This window comes from Pseudorasbora parva, chromosome 7 (genome assembly GCF_024679245.1).
Source record: "Pseudorasbora parva isolate DD20220531a chromosome 7, ASM2467924v1, whole genome shotgun sequence".
NCBI classification, from domain to species: domain Eukaryota; kingdom Metazoa; phylum Chordata; class Actinopteri; order Cypriniformes; family Gobionidae; genus Pseudorasbora; species Pseudorasbora parva.
This window is the reverse complement of record NC_090178.1, coordinates 39,517,933-39,536,685: the sequence shown is the minus strand read 5'-3', so window position 1 is coordinate 39,536,685 and position 18,753 is coordinate 39,517,933. Positions and strand designations below refer to the sequence as shown.

The 18,753-nt window shown below is 43.1% G+C and overlaps 1 protein-coding gene and 1 pseudogene across 2 annotated transcripts in view; one reads left to right on the top strand and one right to left on the bottom strand.

Annotated features, from left to right (window-relative positions):
* LOC137083874 (secretagogin) overlaps positions 1-18,753 on the bottom strand; it is a 165,394-nt gene that overhangs the window by 93,222 nt on the left and 53,419 nt on the right. The window lies entirely within an intron of this gene.
* LOC137083984 (5S ribosomal RNA) lies at positions 4,032-4,148 on the top strand (annotated as a pseudogene).

Sequence of the window (18,753 nt, the reverse complement as noted above, 5' to 3'; positions counted from 1 at the left end):
GTGTGAATGCACTAACGTTGAACGTTTTATTTACTTCAAGCGCTTGCGCTGTTGTGTTCAATAGTACCCAGGCTAGTTACCGACCGCTACCGTCTTTAACTGGAATCTGATCGAGTGCCGCGGGAATGCGGACCAGTCAAATCCTGTAGTCACCAGTGTGCTATGAATTCTGGGATAGGGAAGGCTGCGAAGTTATGGGAAGGTCCCATCTGCTGTACCCTTCCTTTGCCTGAGAACCGAAGGGCGCATTTTGAAGTCGCTCATGAATTGCGGCAGCCTTCGTCGCACCGCTGTGACGCAATCACACTTCAAATGCGGCCTTCAGAGCGCTTCAGAGGTGCAGCTTTCACTTTGGGACAGCCTACGTAGTGCCGCTGTGACGTAATCGCACTTCAAATGCGGCCTTCAGAGGGTGCAGCCTTCACATTGGGACAGTCTTCGTAGTGCAGGTATGACGTAATCGCACTTCAAATGCGGCCTTCGAAGTGCGCGCACTTCACTTTGGGACACAGCTTATGACATGGTTGCTCAGGATGAATAGATTTGTGTGCGATGCATTGCTTTGCACAGCAGGTGTCACTAGGGAGCACACTGTTTCATGAGGCTTCAGCTAAATGAACCTTTTGGTGAAGCAATGGGCTGGAACGCCTCAGTGGTTCAGGAAGCCTCATTTGGCCATCACTACTGGCAGAATCTCCGTGAAGGGAGGCAGACACTGTCGACTGGAACCATGCGAAGCAATCCCACGAAGAACACACGACAAAACACAGGAACCCACAGGACACACTGCAACAATCTGACAACAAGACTTCTTCTTCTTCTAATTTTTTCCGGCAGGCTATACGCTACAAGGCGCAATGCTGCCCTCCACAGTTATATCCAGCTATTGTCAGATTCTTGCATATACGCCAGACCGGCGAAGGAAAGAGAGCACAGCTTTTTTAACTTGCTTTAAAGATGAAAAAATCATGACTTTATATGAGAACACTGTTATGCCTAAATCAGCTAGCTCCTTAAAGAGCTGCCTTCTGTCTCTGCTGTATTTACTGCATGACAACATGACATGGTTTACTGTTTCAGGATTTCCACACTCACAAAGCCCACTAGGATGTTTTCCTATTCAAAACAAGTAAACTGCAAGACAGCAATGCCCAAGTCTCATTCTGGCTAGAACAACTTCATCTCTGCGACTAGCGTTTCCGAAACCCCCATTATTTACAACTGATGGTTGACAAGAATAATAGTGTCTGCCTCTCCTTTCTCCCTCCCATTCCTTTTGCCACTCCTTAATAAGAATTTTTTTACAGACACTGTAGGCTTCCTGCTTTGCCAGTGGCCGAACAAGATCTACATGCTCTCGTTGCAGTGATTCTTTGGCCAAAGTATCCGCCGCTTCATTTCCCATCACCCCAACATGCCCTGGGACCCATACAAACAAAACATTAGATCCCACATCCTCAATTTGTTTAAGACAACACAGCATTTCAAAAACAATATCCGGACGAGCTTCAGATCCTCTATATCTGAGGGCCGACAAAGCAGCCGCAGAATCTGAACAAATTATGAATGATGCTGATGGATGTTCTTGAATCCACTGTAGTGCCCAGAACATTGCAAGCAACTCTGCTGAGAACACAGAGAGTTTGTTTGACACACGTATACTTTGCCTAACATGGGGCTCACCCACATACATGCCAAAACCTACTTTTTCCCCCTCCTTTGACCCATCGGTGTAAATATGGATTGCATCACTCTGACCACTCATATACATCTTGAATTTCTCACTTGCCACTCCTTTTTCTAAGCCCAGCCACTCCATGTTTACTTCTGGGTCAGGTAGAGTCCATAATGGCATAGAGGGCCACACCAGCCCAATCACCCCTTCATTCCGAAGTCCCATTGCTTCTACCACCTTCACTGTATGGGTAAAAAAAGAAGCTTTCTCTGGCTTTTTTGCAAACTCCCAGCACTCATCCAGCAGACACTTTGATGCCAAGTGCCCTTTAAACCCTGCCACCCTAGCCCAATAATGTACCCCTAATTTGTCCCGTCTAAATTTTAGAGGAGACTCACCCATTTCAACCAGTAACGCAGGTATAGAGGTTGTTCTAAGAGCACCACAACAGATTCTTAGGGCTTTTGATTGTACCCCATCCAGCCTTTTTAACACAGTTTTAGATGCAGCCCCAAAGACCACACTTCCATAATCCAGAATAGGTCTAACCATAGATCTATAAATAAGATGAAGAGTATACCTCTCTGCTCCCCAGTCACTTCCTGAAAGACTCCTCACAATATTTATCACCTTCTCACTTTTACATATACTCTTGTCTATGTGGACTTTCCAAGTCAGCTTCTCATCAAACCACAGGCCCAAAAATTTAAATACTTTCACTCTCTCAATAGGTGTGACAACAAGACTGAGTGAGACACAAGAATATATAAGCCCAGTAATGAGGTGCAGCAGGTGAGAGTAATCGGTTGATGAGTAATCAGTGACCACGCCTCCAACAACACCACACAAAACAGACAGAATGGCCCTCATTTATCAAAAGTGCGTACACCAAATTTCCAGCGTACACCTTGCGTACACCCAAACCCACGGTGACTTTGAGATTTATCTCAAATCCTATGCCAGCTCAGGAGGTGGTGTACGCACATTTGAGTTAGTGCGAAAATGCACAGAAAAACAATTCCTATCACCACAAAACGCACTGACAAAGATATGCTTTATTATGACCCACTGTAAACAACAACATAGTTATTATAAACTTCGGTATTTATTTTTGTGCAACGTATTCAATGTTTAATCTGTGTGACTATATGCTACCCCAAAGCATTTGAGGCATGTATTCCTCCAGTTGTGAGCCTGCCCGACAGCTGCGCACGGACTGGGACTGAATAATTCAGACTGACAAAATAATAAAAATGACATTCTCCTTCTTTTAAATAATAATAATAATTAAATAAATGGCATTCTTCTTCTAAATAGCAATAAGTGTCATTAATAATAATAATAATAATAATAATAATAATAATAATAATAATAATAATAATAAAAAGAATCTTACAAATTGTCATGCAATTATTAATGTGAATGAATGGTAGGCTATTCCATATCACATCATCATCATATGTACACCCCAATACATGTGCCATGATACGAAATTAAATGCTAATTGTTTCAAAACATGTGCTGTAAAATAATGCATTGTGATAGGTAATTTATCATCCAAACAGCTATTTAAACTGCTGGAGTGCACTTCTCAACCTCCACACTATTAGCAGTACTCGTAATTTAGATCCATATTTGTTTTAGTTTTTTTTTGGGTGGCTTTAATCCCACTCTTTAAACTCCCAAATAAAACAATTTAGTTTTTTTTTCCACTTCCCTGGTGATGGTCTCGATGGGCGTGTCTCAATCATCTTACTAGTCCACTAGTCAGGGCACTGATCAGGGAGTCAGCCCATTGACTTATGTCCTAATCAGTGCCCTGACTAGTCGACTAGTAACGCCTGTTTCACACCGCAAGCGCGAGCAGCGCGTGAGCAGCACTTCAGCGTAACTACACCGTGACTGCAGCTGCAGACACGCGAGAGTATTCACACTGGAAGCGTTGGTGCAGCGTCACAGCAGCGGCTCCCACAATGATAGAGCCTACCTGTCTGAGTATTAAATACTAAACTAAAATAAATTATTATATTTTCTGGCTAGCTTACTTTACTTTTTATAATACTTTCACCCAAACTGAATAATTAAAACAAGTTTAAATGGGTAAATCTTCTACAGATGATTTTTATTCTTCGTTTTCTTTAATGACATACTCCATTTATTGTTAAAACACACCATATGTGCTTCTTGTGTGCATTTTGAGTGCTTTTGTGATATTATATTTATTTTGTCCATCAAAAGTGTGCTTTGCTTTACACCGTGACTGCAGCTGCAGACCGAGAGCCTTTACCTTAGTATTAAATACTAAACTAAACGAAAGTTTGTTATATTTTCTGGCTAGTTTACTTTATTTTTTATAATCAGCAGCCATATCACCCTGTAGCCCAAGACTGGTTTCCCACTGAAGCTAAGCAGGGCTGAGCCTGGCCAGTACCTGGATGGGAGACCAACTGGGAAAACCAGGTAGCTGCTGGTAGAGGTGTTAGTGAGGCCAGCAGGGGGTGCTCACCCTGTGGTCTGTGTGGGTCCTAACGCCCCAGTATAGTGATGAGGACACTAAACTGTCAAAGGAGCACCGTCTTTCGGATGAGACGTTAAACCGAGGTCCTGACTCTCTGTGGTCATTAAAAATCCCAGGATGTCTTTCGGAAAAAGAGTAGGGGTGTAACCCCGGCATCCTGGCCAAATTTGCCCATTGGCCTCTGTCCATCATGGCCTCCTAATAATCCCCATATCCTAATTGGCTTCATCACTCGGTCTCCTCTCCACCAATCAGCTGGTGTGTGGTGAGCGTTCTGGCGCAATATGGCTGCCGTTGCATCATCCAGGTGGATGCTGCACATTGGTGGTGGTTGAGGAGATCCCCCCTTCAATGTAAAGCGCTTTGAGTGCCTTGAAAAGCGCTATATAAATTGAACGCATTATTATTATTATTATTATAATCATAACCATACTTTCACCCAAATTGAATAATCAAAACAAGTTTAAATTGCTAAAATCTTCCACAGATATTTTTTATTCTTTGTTTTCTTCTCTGACATACTCCAGTTATTGTTCAAATACACTACACGTGCTTCCTGTGTGCATTTTAGGCACTTTTTGTGTGAAATCACATTTATTTTGTCCTTTAAAAGTGTGCTTTCACTTTAATTGAGCGTCAGGAGCGTCAGCAGCGCAGCAAAATTAGGTTTGCAGCCGAAACCCCCGCTTCACTGCTGCTCACGCGACTCTCCTGTTTGACGCTCACGTGCTGTTCCTGCTCCCGGTGTGAATGCACTCATTGATTAACATGGGCGCCGAAAAAAATACGCGCTGCTCACGCGCCGCTCACGCTTGCTGTGTGAAACGGCCGTAAGATGACTGAGACGCGCCCGATCTCCACGTCAGAGAAGTTTTGCTTCTTTGCTGTCTTCCGTGTGTCCATGGCGTAAAATGAGGGTGTGGGGGAGGCGGAGACTTGAATATATAGGGGCGTGTTATTCTAATGACGATCGGTTTCAGCCGCGGCATTTATCAAGGGCAAGTATTGCGTACACCTGGATTGCAGAGATGCGCACAGTTTCATAAATCAGGCGGTGAGAGGAGTGTAAGCATAATCTTACGCCAACATATACGCCCGTTTCTACGCAAGATTAATAAATGAGGGCCAATGAGACGATGAATTCATGAACCGTGACACCTGGTTACTATTGCACACGAGTGAAATAAGACTGGTTTACATCATAAAGAATGTATAAGTTGGTCACATGAACAATCACAGGCCATAAATAAGTCATAAGATGTAAGTATTTGGTAAATGTTTTAGGATATAAATGTTCACCGACCAACAGTAATAAACTAATAGGGATGCAAACTACTTAACTTTTTATGAATTTTCACCATTTTGAATTGAAAATTTAATTAATCTTGCATTGTTATATAACAAGAGTTCAGTACATGGACATCACATACAGTGAGTTTCATTTCAGGCGGAACTGCACATCTGAATCATCAGTTCAGCAGATAAACAAGCATCACGCGAGGATAGCGAAAACGGCAGCTCTCATGGACACAAATATCATGTTCCAGGCTGTGCAGCGGACATGAGTGAACAATTAGAAACAAGATCATGCATGTTGCTCCAGGTCCTCACGTTCAAGTCAGTTTTCATCAGCCAGTGGAATGGCTATCAGAGCACGTGCAAAGGCAGAAGCAGCATGGGCGCAACTGACATTTGCAAAGAAAGAAGCAGAAATGATGAAAGAAGAAGCATACATTGTGGAAGAAGCAGCTAGAAAGAAAGCAGAGCTTAAAGCAAACTTACACACGCTGCAGCTAGAAAGAGCTGCTGTTGCAGAAGCAGAGGTGTTGGAGGCAGCCGCTGATGAACAGCTTGGAGAGACAGACCGTAAAAAAGTTCCATAAGGTTGTCACTGCAGAACCTAGCTCAGTTTTCTAGTGAAAACAACCACTCCTGTCACAAATCCACTTCCAGACTTAAAGACACGAGATCTCTCATGCTCACCAGTGCAACAGCAGAAGAAGGACAATGGTGAGACTGCAAGAAGCTATATGAGAGAGAGTAATGTACAGATGAGTTTGGTGAGTTATCTGCTCAGCATCCTGTAAAACAGAGCACTACCTGGAAGTCTGTTAGCAATCCCTTTACTGCAAGCTCTTCAAGAGAACCCTACCACTACATTGAACAGCCACATGGGGCAAGGTTCCAGCATAATGATTATGTAACACATTCTTTAGGTAAGGAAGGAAGAGGACAAGGGGTCGGCGTGACTGCTGACGCTGTTACTTTATTTCTTAATAAACTCAAAACAAATGTACACATCAAGGTGTATCTTTCTCAGTCTCAGATCACTTCCGGGTTCCGGTCTCAGTTCCGTTTCCGGGTTCACTCAGGGTCACTTGGGTGTCGCGTCAGCAGTCCCTCTCTCTTCTTCTTCTTCTTCTTCATATAGGGTTCCGGCAGTGTAGACACTACTGAGTGTATTACTGCCCTCCACAGGTCGAAGTTTGAACTAGATTCTTACATACAATCCTGTGTCATGTAGGAATTGTAGAACTTCCTCGGAGATCAGTTTATGCTTGTCACTGTGTCCAAACAAAGATAAAACAGAAAAAGCCTCAACTCCAAGTCCTGCCAGTTTATCAAATAATACCTTTCTCTCTGCCCTATACCTTCTACATTCCAGAAAAACATGTCTTACTGTCTCAAGACTCCCACATTCACACAAGCCAGAGACATGCTTTCCTGCAATGCACAAAGAATAATTTAACCCACAGTGCCCCAACCTCAGTCTGCAGAGTTTAACTGAGTCCCTACGGAAAAGAGCATTACATAAACATTTTTTCCCAACATCAGATTGTATAGAAAAAAAGTGTCTAGCCCTACTTTCCTTTTCCCACCCTCTCTGCCATTATTTTATTAAGTCCTCTTTAATTCTCTCTCTCAGTTCCACTCTCCCCATTGACACATGAACATCTATTTCTCTTCCCAAGCTCTCCTTTGCAATGTGGTCTGCCTGATCATTCCCCCTCAGCCCAGCATGCCCGGGAACCCAGCAAAAATTTATATTGCAAACAAATCGAATTCTAAAAATAACACTCAAGATGTCATTTACAATGTCAGGACGAGCTTTAGATTGTCCTACTCTTAAGGTTTCCAGAGCAGCTGCAGAGTCAGAGCAGATAACGACTTCTCTAGGTCTGACTTCCTCAATCCACCATAGAGCCCACAGAATTGCCATTAACTCAGTCGTGAGAACAGAGCTTCCATTAGATATGCGTCGACCAATCTTCAGCCCTAGCTGCTGTACATACATGCCAAACCCAGCTCGTCCATTAACTGGATCTCTAGATTTATCTGTAAAAACAATCATACTACTCTCACTAAGTGAAGTTTTATTAACTAATTTCGGGAGGAGCACTAACAGATAATTAAACAACGGAGCTAATCAAACCTAATTAACAAGGGGAGCACATCAGATAATTAAACCTAATTAAACACAGGTGGAGCATGGTAAGCTAATCAATCTGATCAACGATAGGAGGTGTACTTATACTACAGATTTACCTCCTCTCGTTGACCATTTTTATTTTTGGCATGGATGGCTTCAGGCAGGTCGCCCCACCTGCACACTCACGCTGCTAGGCTAACTCCAAATGCTCAAGAAACAAGTATTTTCCTAACAAAAGTTTAAGCTATTTATAAACTCAACTCATACCGCTTCATCAACATTCATGGTAAAAGATTTCTGCTTTTCCCTACGAAACACAATTGGCATTTTGTCTTCTAACAATTCTAATCGATGAACAACTTCAATAATCAATGTCCTAAAAGCATGTTAATAACGTTGCGTTTTTGGAACCACGACAACAGAGTCAACTGCGAATGCAGCACTCGGTCATCAAAGAATGCACACTGCAGAGACTTGCAACATTAAACTACAACAGTTTCTGTCTTAAGAAATAGAAAACGATCCTAAATAATGAATGTATTACTGGCACAGCTCAAGCTTGCGATCGCTGTGTACTTTGCCTACGTTACTTTTAATCCACGAGAATACGTACATCATGGACGCGCACGCGGTGACCGTGGCGATGAACAAATAATTATACTTCTGGGAAAGTGAATATACAGATATTTTGAGGCTACATCACTCAGATAATGACAATGCTACAGCGTACATCACAAAAAAGACAAGCCACTAGTCGGAACCAGCTCTCCCTTGATTCAATACGTCTCAACTTGATGCCCATATGAGCTCGGTCACACAGGGACACAGTGAGTACAACCTTCTTACAAGCATTTGCGACTCAGGACATTTCCACACCTTAAAGTCCGCACCGGGGTCTGAACTGAAGCTCATGTTTTGATTCATTTTTACATGTTGGGTTAGTTTTGTTTGCTTTCACATTGCAAATTGTGCGAGTGCACTAAAGAACTTACATGACATACCGCGTCATGCTGTAGTGATGCTGTTTTCGAAATCTTTAATCCGAATCTTTTGAACAACGAGTTTTCTCAGAGAGCGATTTGTTCATTTGTTTACCGAGCACGCGCATATGTTCTGTACAGGGAAGTACTAAACATGCTGGAAAATGTAACATGTAACATTTTAATTAGATTCTGCTTAAATTAACGGGATCACTTTAGAAAAGATTCGTCCATTTTGCTGAACAAGATTCAAAGATCCGTATCAGTAAAAAGGATCCGAACTTCCCACTATTGTAGTGTGCCGCTTCTTGACATTGATTGGCTCGTAAACGAACGTGTGTCTGACGTCAGCGCATCGTCACTCGGGCGAGTAACTCCCAAAAACTTAGCCAGCTGACTCTTTGCCTCACTGCCTTACGAGACATGGCTTGTAAAGCAGCGTTTTGTCAATGATTTTGGACAGACTTCTAAGGCAGTGTAACAGTTTAATGATCTGCAGCAAACAGAGAGAACTTTCGTGAAAACTAAACACATCTAATTACTTCACTAGTACTACATTTATAATGACACCAGAAGTGGAAATATTGGTGGTTGCGTGTTTATAAATAAATAAATAAATCAATTTAAAAAAAAAAAGGAAATTCCTTTGAAATATCTTTAGAAGTTGTAGCCATTCATACAAACAAAATTCACCTAAAGAAGGCTTTCTATAAGGCTTTTAACATTATATCAACATAAAAAGGAACTTCCTGTAAATGGTCAGATAATTCAAACCATACAGAACGCTTTCGCACAAGAAACGAACCTAACCTTCGTTCAGTTTGATCCGGACAGAGACTTTGCAAACTGAAAGTCAGAATCCGGACGAAGCAAGACGAGCTGCATTTCATGAAATACAATCCAATTTGGAGCTCCTGTTTTCCTAAATATAACACAAATTTCTTACAGTAGGCTATATTGTATAGCATAATAATTATTATTTTAAGCCATCTTATATTTTGGGGAAAGAAAACGTATATCACGATTACGCAAACCTCAAAGGCCATGATTTCATTAAATAAACGTGAGCTTCACATTCAGAATCTGTGCGTTCTACAGCCTTCACAACAACAACGCTTTATTTCAGAGCAGTTCACAATCATGATTAGTTCTCGTTTATGCCAAGTAAATGCATACAATGACAAGGTTTCTGTACTACGATTATATCGTAATTTGTTGCACACAATTGTGAGGGAGTATATGTTATTTCCTTCATACTAGTTAAAAGGAGCATTCTGCAATAATCAAGCAGTAATTTCAAAAGTCTCAGTTGGTTATACAAACATGTTTCTCCATTTGTCTGTTCAACCATTTTTTCTTCTGCCGCAGCAGTGCCGTTCCTTCAGTTCCCGCAGGAGCTGAGTTTCTCCGGCTAATTTTCTCCAAAGCAGCAGCAGTGCTGTTCCCTCTGCTCCCACAGGAGCTGAGATTCTCCAGCTAATTTTCTCCACAGCAGCAGCAGTGCCGTTGCCTCTGCTCCCACAGGAGCTCTGTTTCTCCGGCTAATTTTCTCCACAGCAGCAGCAGTGCTGTTCCCTCTGCTCACACGGAGCTCAGTTACTCTGGCTAAACTTTCTCCACTGCCGCAGCAGTGCCGTTCCCTCTACTCCCACAGGAGCTGAGTTTCTCCGACTAACTTTCTCTCCTGCCGCAGCAGTGCTGTTTCCTCTGCTCCCGCAGGAGCTCAGTTTCTCTGGCTAATTTCACCACTGCCGCAGCAGTGCTGTTTCCTCTGCTCCCGCAGGAGCTCAGTTTCTCTGACTAATTTTCTCCACTGCCGCAGCAGTGCTGTTTCCTCTGCTCCCGCAGGAGCTCAGTTTCTCTGACTAATTTTCACCACTGCCGCAGCAGTGCTGTTCCCTCTGCTCCCACAGGAGCTCAGTTTCTCTGGCTAATTTTCTCCACTGCCACAGCAGTGCTGTTTCCTCTGCTCACGCAGGAGCTCAGTTTCTCTGACTAATTTTCACCACTGCCACAGCAGTGCTGTTCCCTCTGCTCCCACAGGAGCTCAGTTTCTCTGGCTAATTTTCTCCCTTATCCATCTGGCGAGGCTCCCCCATTGGAAGCAATGAGTCTTAATCTCCCATCGGATGCCGTCAGAGCCTCTCAGTCACTATCCATCTTTTCTTTTTCTGTCCGGTGAAGCTTCCCTTTCCGATTGCAGTGAGCATTGATCTCCCGTCGAATGCTGTGAAAGCACTCCTGGCGTGTGTTTCCCCATCTCTTTCGCCGTACCGTCGGCCGATAGTACCCACTCATCTGATGCTAGGAATCTGCTCCTGGCGGAAGCTGGGTGGGCCCCCTCGGTCAGTCTTTCTTTTTAATTTCGACCCCCCATTTATCAATTTGGTAGGGCTCACTCATCTGACGCTGTGATTCTAATCTCCCGTCAGATGCGGCTTGAGCCCCCGATCGACGGTTTTCAAACTTCGCGCATGTTGAATCTCGTCGTGCGCTCTTTCTCCGGACGGTAAGGTTTTTCGTTTGTTGCAGTGAGCCGGGCCCCCCTCAGACATTGCAAGAGCTTTCCCGATTGGTCATCCTAATTTGAGGAAGCTCCTCATTTATCGGCCATTAGGGTTAGTTTCTCGTCTGTTGCAGTGAGCCCAGCCCCCCTCAGACGTTGCAAGAACCTTCCCGATAGGTCTTTCCAATTTGAGGATGCTCCTCATTTATTGGTCTGTGGGGGTTTATTTCTCGTCTGTTGCAGTGAGCCGGGCCCCCCTCAGACATTGCAAGAGCCTTCCCGATCAGTCACTCTAATTTGAGGATGCTCCTCATTTATCGGCCGTTAGGGTTTGTTTCTCGTCTGTTGCAGTGAGCTCGGCCCCCCTCAGACGTTGCAAGAACCTCCCCGATCAGTCTGTCAAATTCAAGGTTGCTCCTCATTTATTGGCCGGCAGGGTTTTTCTCGTCTGTTGCAGTGAGCCAGGCCCCCCTCAGACGTTGTAAGAGCCTTCCTAATCGGTCCTTCTGATTTGAGGATGCTCCTCATTATCAGCTGGTACAGCTTGTTTCTCGTCTGTTGCAGTGAGCCTGGCCCCCCTCAGACGTTGCAAGAGCCTTTCCGATCGGTAATTTTATTCAAGACCGCTCCTAATTTAATCGGCCGGTAGGGTTTTTCCCCATCTGTTGCAGTGAGCCTGGCCCCCCTCAGACGCCGTAAGAAGCCTTCCCAATCTACCCCGCTGATTTTGAGGATGCTCCTCATTTATCAGCTGGAAGAGCTCATCTTACATCTGTTGCAGTGAGCCAGGCCCCCCTCAGACTTGGTAGAGAGCCTTCCCGATCGGTCCGCCAAATTCTAGGCTGCTCCTCCTCTATCGTTCAGTAGGGTCTTCTTTTTCATCTGTTGCAGTGAGCCTGGCCCCCCTCAGATGCTGTAAGAAGCCTTCCCAATCTGCCCCCCTGATTTTGAGGATGCTCCTCATTTATCAGCCGGAAGAGCTCGTCTTACGTCTGTTGCAGTGAGCCAGGCCCCCCTCAGACTCGATAAAGAGCCTTCCCGATCGGTACGCCAAATTCTAGGCCGCTCCTCATTTATCGTCCGGTAGGGTTTTTCTCGTCTGTTGCAGTGAGCCCGGCCCCCCTCAGATGTTGTAAGAGCCTTCCCATCGGCCTCTCTGATTTTGAGGATGTTCCTCATTTATCAGCCGGAAGAGCTCGCTTCTCGTCTGTTGCAGTGAGCCGGACCCCCCTCAGACGTTGCAAAGGGCCCTCCCGATAGGTAATTTTACAAAAATTCTCCTCATCCATCGTCCGGTAGGGTTCTTTCCCGTCTGTTGCAGTGAGCCTGGCCCCCCTCAGACGCGGCAAGAGCTTTCCCGATCGGTCTTCCAACGCCCAGTTTCCTTCAGCCAGTAGAACCCGTCCGCCCGAAGCAGCGAGGCAACACGGGCTCTCCTGGTCTAGCAGCCAGGCCTCTCAAATTATCAGCCCACCAATTTTTCTGCGTATTTGGGGGTTTTCTGGTGGCTGTCCTCCACTCCTTGCATTTTGGGGGATCCTCTGGGTTCGGGCAAAAATCCGAGCCCGGAGCCCTCCCCTGGACAGCACGCCAAATACGCATAATCTTTACTCTATTTAATTTGATGTAAGTGGGAACTCGTGAAGTGAAGTTTTATTAACTAATTTCGGGAGGAGCACTAACAGATAATTAAACAACGGAGCCGTCAGCTAATCAAACCTAATTAACAAGGGGAGCACGTCAGATAATTAATCCTAATTAAACACAGGTGGAGCATGGTAAGCTAATCAATCTGATCAACGATAGGAGGTGTACTTATACTACAGATTTACCTCCTCTCGTTGACCATTTTTATTTTTGGCATCCCTCCACCACCCCATCTCCTCACTTCAATTTAATAAATCCTCATTAGATGCCATCACAATCCATAAAACATTACAGTCTAGTTATAGAGTATCTTTACCACAGGGGGGGGGGGATCCTCTGGGTTCGGGCAAAAATCCGAGCCCGGAGCCCTCCCCTGGACAGCACGCCAAATACGCATAATCTTTACTCTATTTAATTTGATGTAAGTGGGAACTCGTGAATTAAGTTAAGATATTCAACTATTTTTGGTGTCACCTCCCACTTATCTTTTCCTTGAAGAAAACCAAGCTCAATGTTTAATTCAGGCAACACCCAATAAGGCATAGGTAACCATCTAGTGTGCTCTACAATACCTCCCTGTTCCAAGCTCATTTCTCTGGCCCATTGATTAACTTGGGAAAAAAAATGTTTTATATTTATTACCTCCATCAGACTCTTGTAATATACACCTTGCTGGGAAGGTATAATTACACCCTCTAAGTTTTACCCAGTATTGTAACCCTAACTTAATACGCCTTAACCATAAGGGCATTTCTCCCATTTCAATTAACAGAGCAGGGACTGGAGAGGTTCTGAAAGCCCCACAACAAAGCCTCAAAGCCCTTGCCTGCAAAACATTTAACCTAGCCAAAACAGTTTTAGAAGCAGACCCATATACAAAACATCCATAATCAAGAGCAGATCTGATCATTGCCTGATAAATTAACAGCATTGTGTCCCTATTAGCCCCCCATTCACATCCGGCCAGACTTCTCATAACATTCAGCACGTTCTCACACTTCAACACAATTTTACCTACATGCACAGCCCAAGTCATACGCTCATCAAACCAAACACCTAAAAATTTAAAAATCTTTACCTTTTCCAAAGGAGACCCATACATATATAGCTCTCGATTGGGTAACTTTCTTTTAAAACCAAATACAATATATTTAGTCTTTGAGGCAGAAATTGTGAAGCCCCATTTATTCCCCCATTCCCCTACAGTCACTAATGCTCTTTGAATCTGTTTTAAAACAAACTCTGTATTACGCCCTCTTTTCCAAATGGCCCCATCATCTGCAAATAAAGAAAGCCCAAATCCTCGCTCTATTTTATCAAAGATATTGTTAATCATTATATTGAATAAAACTGGACTAATAACACTTCCCTGCGGTGTTCCATTTTCTATTTCCACAGTTTTTGAACTAATATTACCAACTTTTACTTGAATTGTTCTTTTCATTAAAAAGTCCTTAATCCAATTAAATATCCTCCCTCTAACTCCTAAATCAAAAAATTTTATCATTAATCCTTCCTTCCACAAAGAGTCATAAGCCTTCTCTATATCCAGAAATACACTCACTACTATCTCCTTATTACTAAATGCCCTTTTAATATCCTGATCTAGAATTGTAACTGACTCCATTGTTGATCTTCCATTCCTAAAACCATTCTGGACATCATCAAATAGCCCTCTGGTTTCTAAAAAATATACCAATCTGTTGGTTACCATCCTTTACATAACCTTACAAAGGACTGCCGTGAGTGCTATAGGACGGTATGAACTGGGGTTTGATGCCTCTTTACCTGGCTTCAAGATAGGAACCACAACTGCATGTTTCCACTCCTTGGGTAAATATCCTTCTTCCCACACTGTATTAAACAAGGCTAAAATTTCTTCAAGTACATTGTCCTCCATATGTTTAAATAGCTCATACGACAACATATCTCTTCCCGGCGTAGTATTAGACCCAGACATAATTGCATCCTTCAACTCTTTCATATCAAAAAAGAGATTAATAGGATTATCATTTTCTAAACTCCTCTCAAGCTTCCACTGATTCTTTGCCATCAACTCATCCCCTGTCCTACACCTTCCAACCCCCATTCTCTCTGATCTATGCACTGCTTGAAAACTATCTACAAACATATCTGCTTTTTCCTTATTAGAAACTGCTCTTACCTCCCCCTTATGTAATACTGGTATCGATTTTCTTTTATATATCCCTGACATTCTGTGTACAGCTGACCACAAATTCCTTACTGGTGTCTCAGGGCCTAGCGTACCACAAAACTTCCTCCAACTATTTCTCTTTGCATCTTTTATAACTCTTCTTGCTACTGCCCTTAGACGCTTGTACTCAACTGCATTAACCAATATGGGATACTTTCTTAATCTTCTATACGCTATATTCCTATTTCTAACAGCTTTGTCACATTCTTTATTCCACCAAGGCACCATTTTACGTGACCTTGGTTCCTGCTTCACAGGAATGGTGTAACTGGCAGCCTCATGCACCATAAGACTTATGGAATTATTCCACTTATCTACTGAATCCTCACTATCCACATAATTTACCAAGCTTTGGGCTTTCTCCTGGAATTCATCCCATTTAGTCTGAGAAAAGTTATATCTAGGTACTTTCTTTTCAGCTTCCCTTGACAAATTCCTATCAAACCTACATAAAATTGGATAGTGATCACTCCCCATTGTATATGAATCTATAACATCCCACTCACCTATTCTAGCTAAGTTTGATGAAGAAATTGCTAAATCTATATGGCTGCATTTATTTCTATTAATATCATATCTTGTCGGCCTTCCATCATTTAACACTACCAATTCATATTTATCTAAGAATTCTTCTACTATAACCCCATTTTTATCCCTGTGATCACTACCCCATATTGGATTATGTGCATTAAAATCTCCAATCCACACTACAGGACATCTTATCTTCTCCATTATTTCATCAAAATCTGACAATATCAAAGACTGACAGGGGTTATAGTAATTTAACACAGTAATAGAACTATGACTGCTCCAAACCTCCACCGCCAAACACTCGATATTACAATTAATGTCAATTTTCCTATATTGTAACCCAATCTTGATAAAAGTTGCACAACCCCCACCTATTCTATCTGACCTGTCTAATCTCAAACATTCATAACCTGAAATTACAAAATCTAAACAAGGTTTTAACCACGTCTCTTGAATACATATCAATTCCGGTGCTTCTTTAAATTCTTCAACAAACCTTTTTAGCTCCTGACCATTTCCCATCAAACTCCGGGCATTCCATTGAAGAATGTACCACATTAAAATATTAATAAGGACCCACTTCATCCATCTCACTAACATCCTCCATACTGTTAGTCCTTGACAACTGTGATCTTTCCATACTCTGATTCTCCGTCATGAATTGATGTAACTTTTCTGGCAACTGCTTTATACCGAGGTACCTTTCAGCTGCCTCCACCACTAACCTGATAACATCTGACCGATTAGTTGTTTTCTTAGTTCCCACCAACACATCGGAAATAAAAGATAGAAAAACCTCCTTATTAAAAATCAACATATCAGATTGAGATGTAGACTGCAAATTTGGCACAGTGATTTGGCGTCCAATCACCACTCTGTCTCCAGTATTTCCATTTCCACCTTCTCTAGCCACTCTTTGAACGGCCTCTGCATATGACACCTTGTTCTGATCCTTCACAACCTGCACTCTCTTAGCCTGAACAAATCTTTCACAACCATGAAACCCTGCTGCATGGTCTCCATTACAGTTAGGGCATTTGGGATCCTCTGTCTTGCAATTTTGAATTATATGATCTCCACCACACTTTGCACACTTTCTTTTACCCCGACAAGACCCAGCAACATGTCCAAACCTCTGACAATTGTAGCATCGCAATGGTGGTCTTATGTACTCCCTTACATTGTATGCCATACTCCCAAGAAAAACTTTCTGTGGCAGAACTCCCTCTTTAAATGTTAACAGGATCGGCGGATCCCCGCCTCCATCCCTACGCTTAAATCTCACCACCTCAATTACTTGGGCCCCCTTAACGTTATCCAAAATTTCCTTCTCAGACAAACCTGAAAATACTCCATACACCACTCCCTTGACTCCTTGTTGTCTTTCTCTAGGGATGAAAATATCCACCTTAACTACCAACTTCCCCACCACTTTAGTATCATCATACTGTTTCCTATTTTTGCAACAAACTCTTAACATTCCATTGTACAAAATCTTGGCCTGAAAATCCTTACCTATCTGACTCTCCAAAGCACTGGTCACCTTTAGTGGATTCACTGCTCTAAATCCTGCATCTTCCTGACAAGTTCCCTTAACTTTAAACAGTACTACAAACTCTTCAGTAGTTCCAATTCTCCTAACTTTATTTCCTTCATCTCCAGAAATGTCTGGTCGTTCACTCGATGCCTCTCTCTTAGAGCCCCCCTTATCCCTAACCACCTTCTGCCACCCACCACCCTCAGCCCCCCCCCCCCCCCCCACTCCCTGAAGCCATGGGCCTCAAATACCCCCTCCTTTAATCAACACTTAATTAATTGTAAATAATACTATTCCTGATTTCCTAATGAAAGAAACAAGAAAGAAAAGAGAAAACAAACAAACAAACAAAACAAAACAAGGACTTTTCCAGCACAGAACACAAACTGATCACCTACCTCCCTGCTACGAGCTCGTCACCCTCTCACACACACACTCTCCAGTCCCTCTCTCTCTCCCATGCTTCCGATTCCACAGGCATTTTATCCTCTCCCCACGCCCATTACTGGAACAAGATACAGGTGTTATCAATCTGCGTCCAACCCACTCACTTACCGCTCGTCCCGCGGCTCTCTCTCCTGCTGCAGATCTCACTGAACCACGCCCCCCTTGCCACAGATTACCAGTCCAGTCGGTGGCAAGGAAACCCTTGAACTTCAATGGACTTTGCAAAATATCTACTGCGAAGTGAGATGGTAAGCTCAGGCTTGTTAAAATTTGATGATCATCCAGAGAACTACTGGGCTTGGAAGGCATCCTTTCTTAGTGCCACTGAAGATTTGAATCTCACAGCTACAGATGAGCTTGATTTGCTTGGTAAATGGCTTGGACCATCATCCTCCGAACAAGCTAGGACAATCAGAGAAGTTCACATTCATAACGCCAAAGCTGGCCTTAGTTGGCAAAGATTAGAAGACATTTATGGTTCAGCTGAAGTAATAGAAAATGTTCTGCTCAAAAAGGTTGAACATTTTCCAAGAATCTCAAACCGAGACAACCTTAAACTGAGGGAACTGGGTGATACTCTGTTGGAGCTGGAAGCAGCAAAAGCTGATGGATACTTACCGGGGCTCACCTATCTCAATACATCACATGGAGTCCATCCAATTGTCCAAAAACTTCCATTATACCTGCAGGAGAAATTGATCACATTAGGAGCACAGTATAAAGAACAAAATTGTGTGCCTTACCCTCCATTTTCAGACTTTGTGAAGATTGTCTGTGATTATGCTAAAGTCCGGAACGATCCAAGTTTCGCTGATATCGCAGTTGGGAGTTCAAGTTGTAGCGTCTGTGGTCTCTCTTATCAGGATCAAAGATGAGTCAATTCTGATGTTTATGGTGGATAGCTTTTAGCCACATATAAATTAGGGGCCCGATGCTGACGAGTCTGGGGAAGTTGACACCTTAGACAGCTTTGTGACCTAGCTGAAATGAGACAGGCAGCATCTTTGGAAAACTGTGACAACTTCAATCAGATTGTTGAAGGGTGTTCATGACTTGAACCCTGTTCCCCCCCTCACATTCTCTCAGACAGAGAGAGAGACGCCTGAGACTGATATGATGCATCCTTGTGTGTATGCATGCTCCTTAGGTCATACCAACCTGACCATGATTAAATGAACAATGTAAGTTAATTTTAAATGCTTGTACTCATGTGTAAGTATGTATCTCTGCTTTAATATCTCCCAGCCATACAGTGTTTGATATTAAC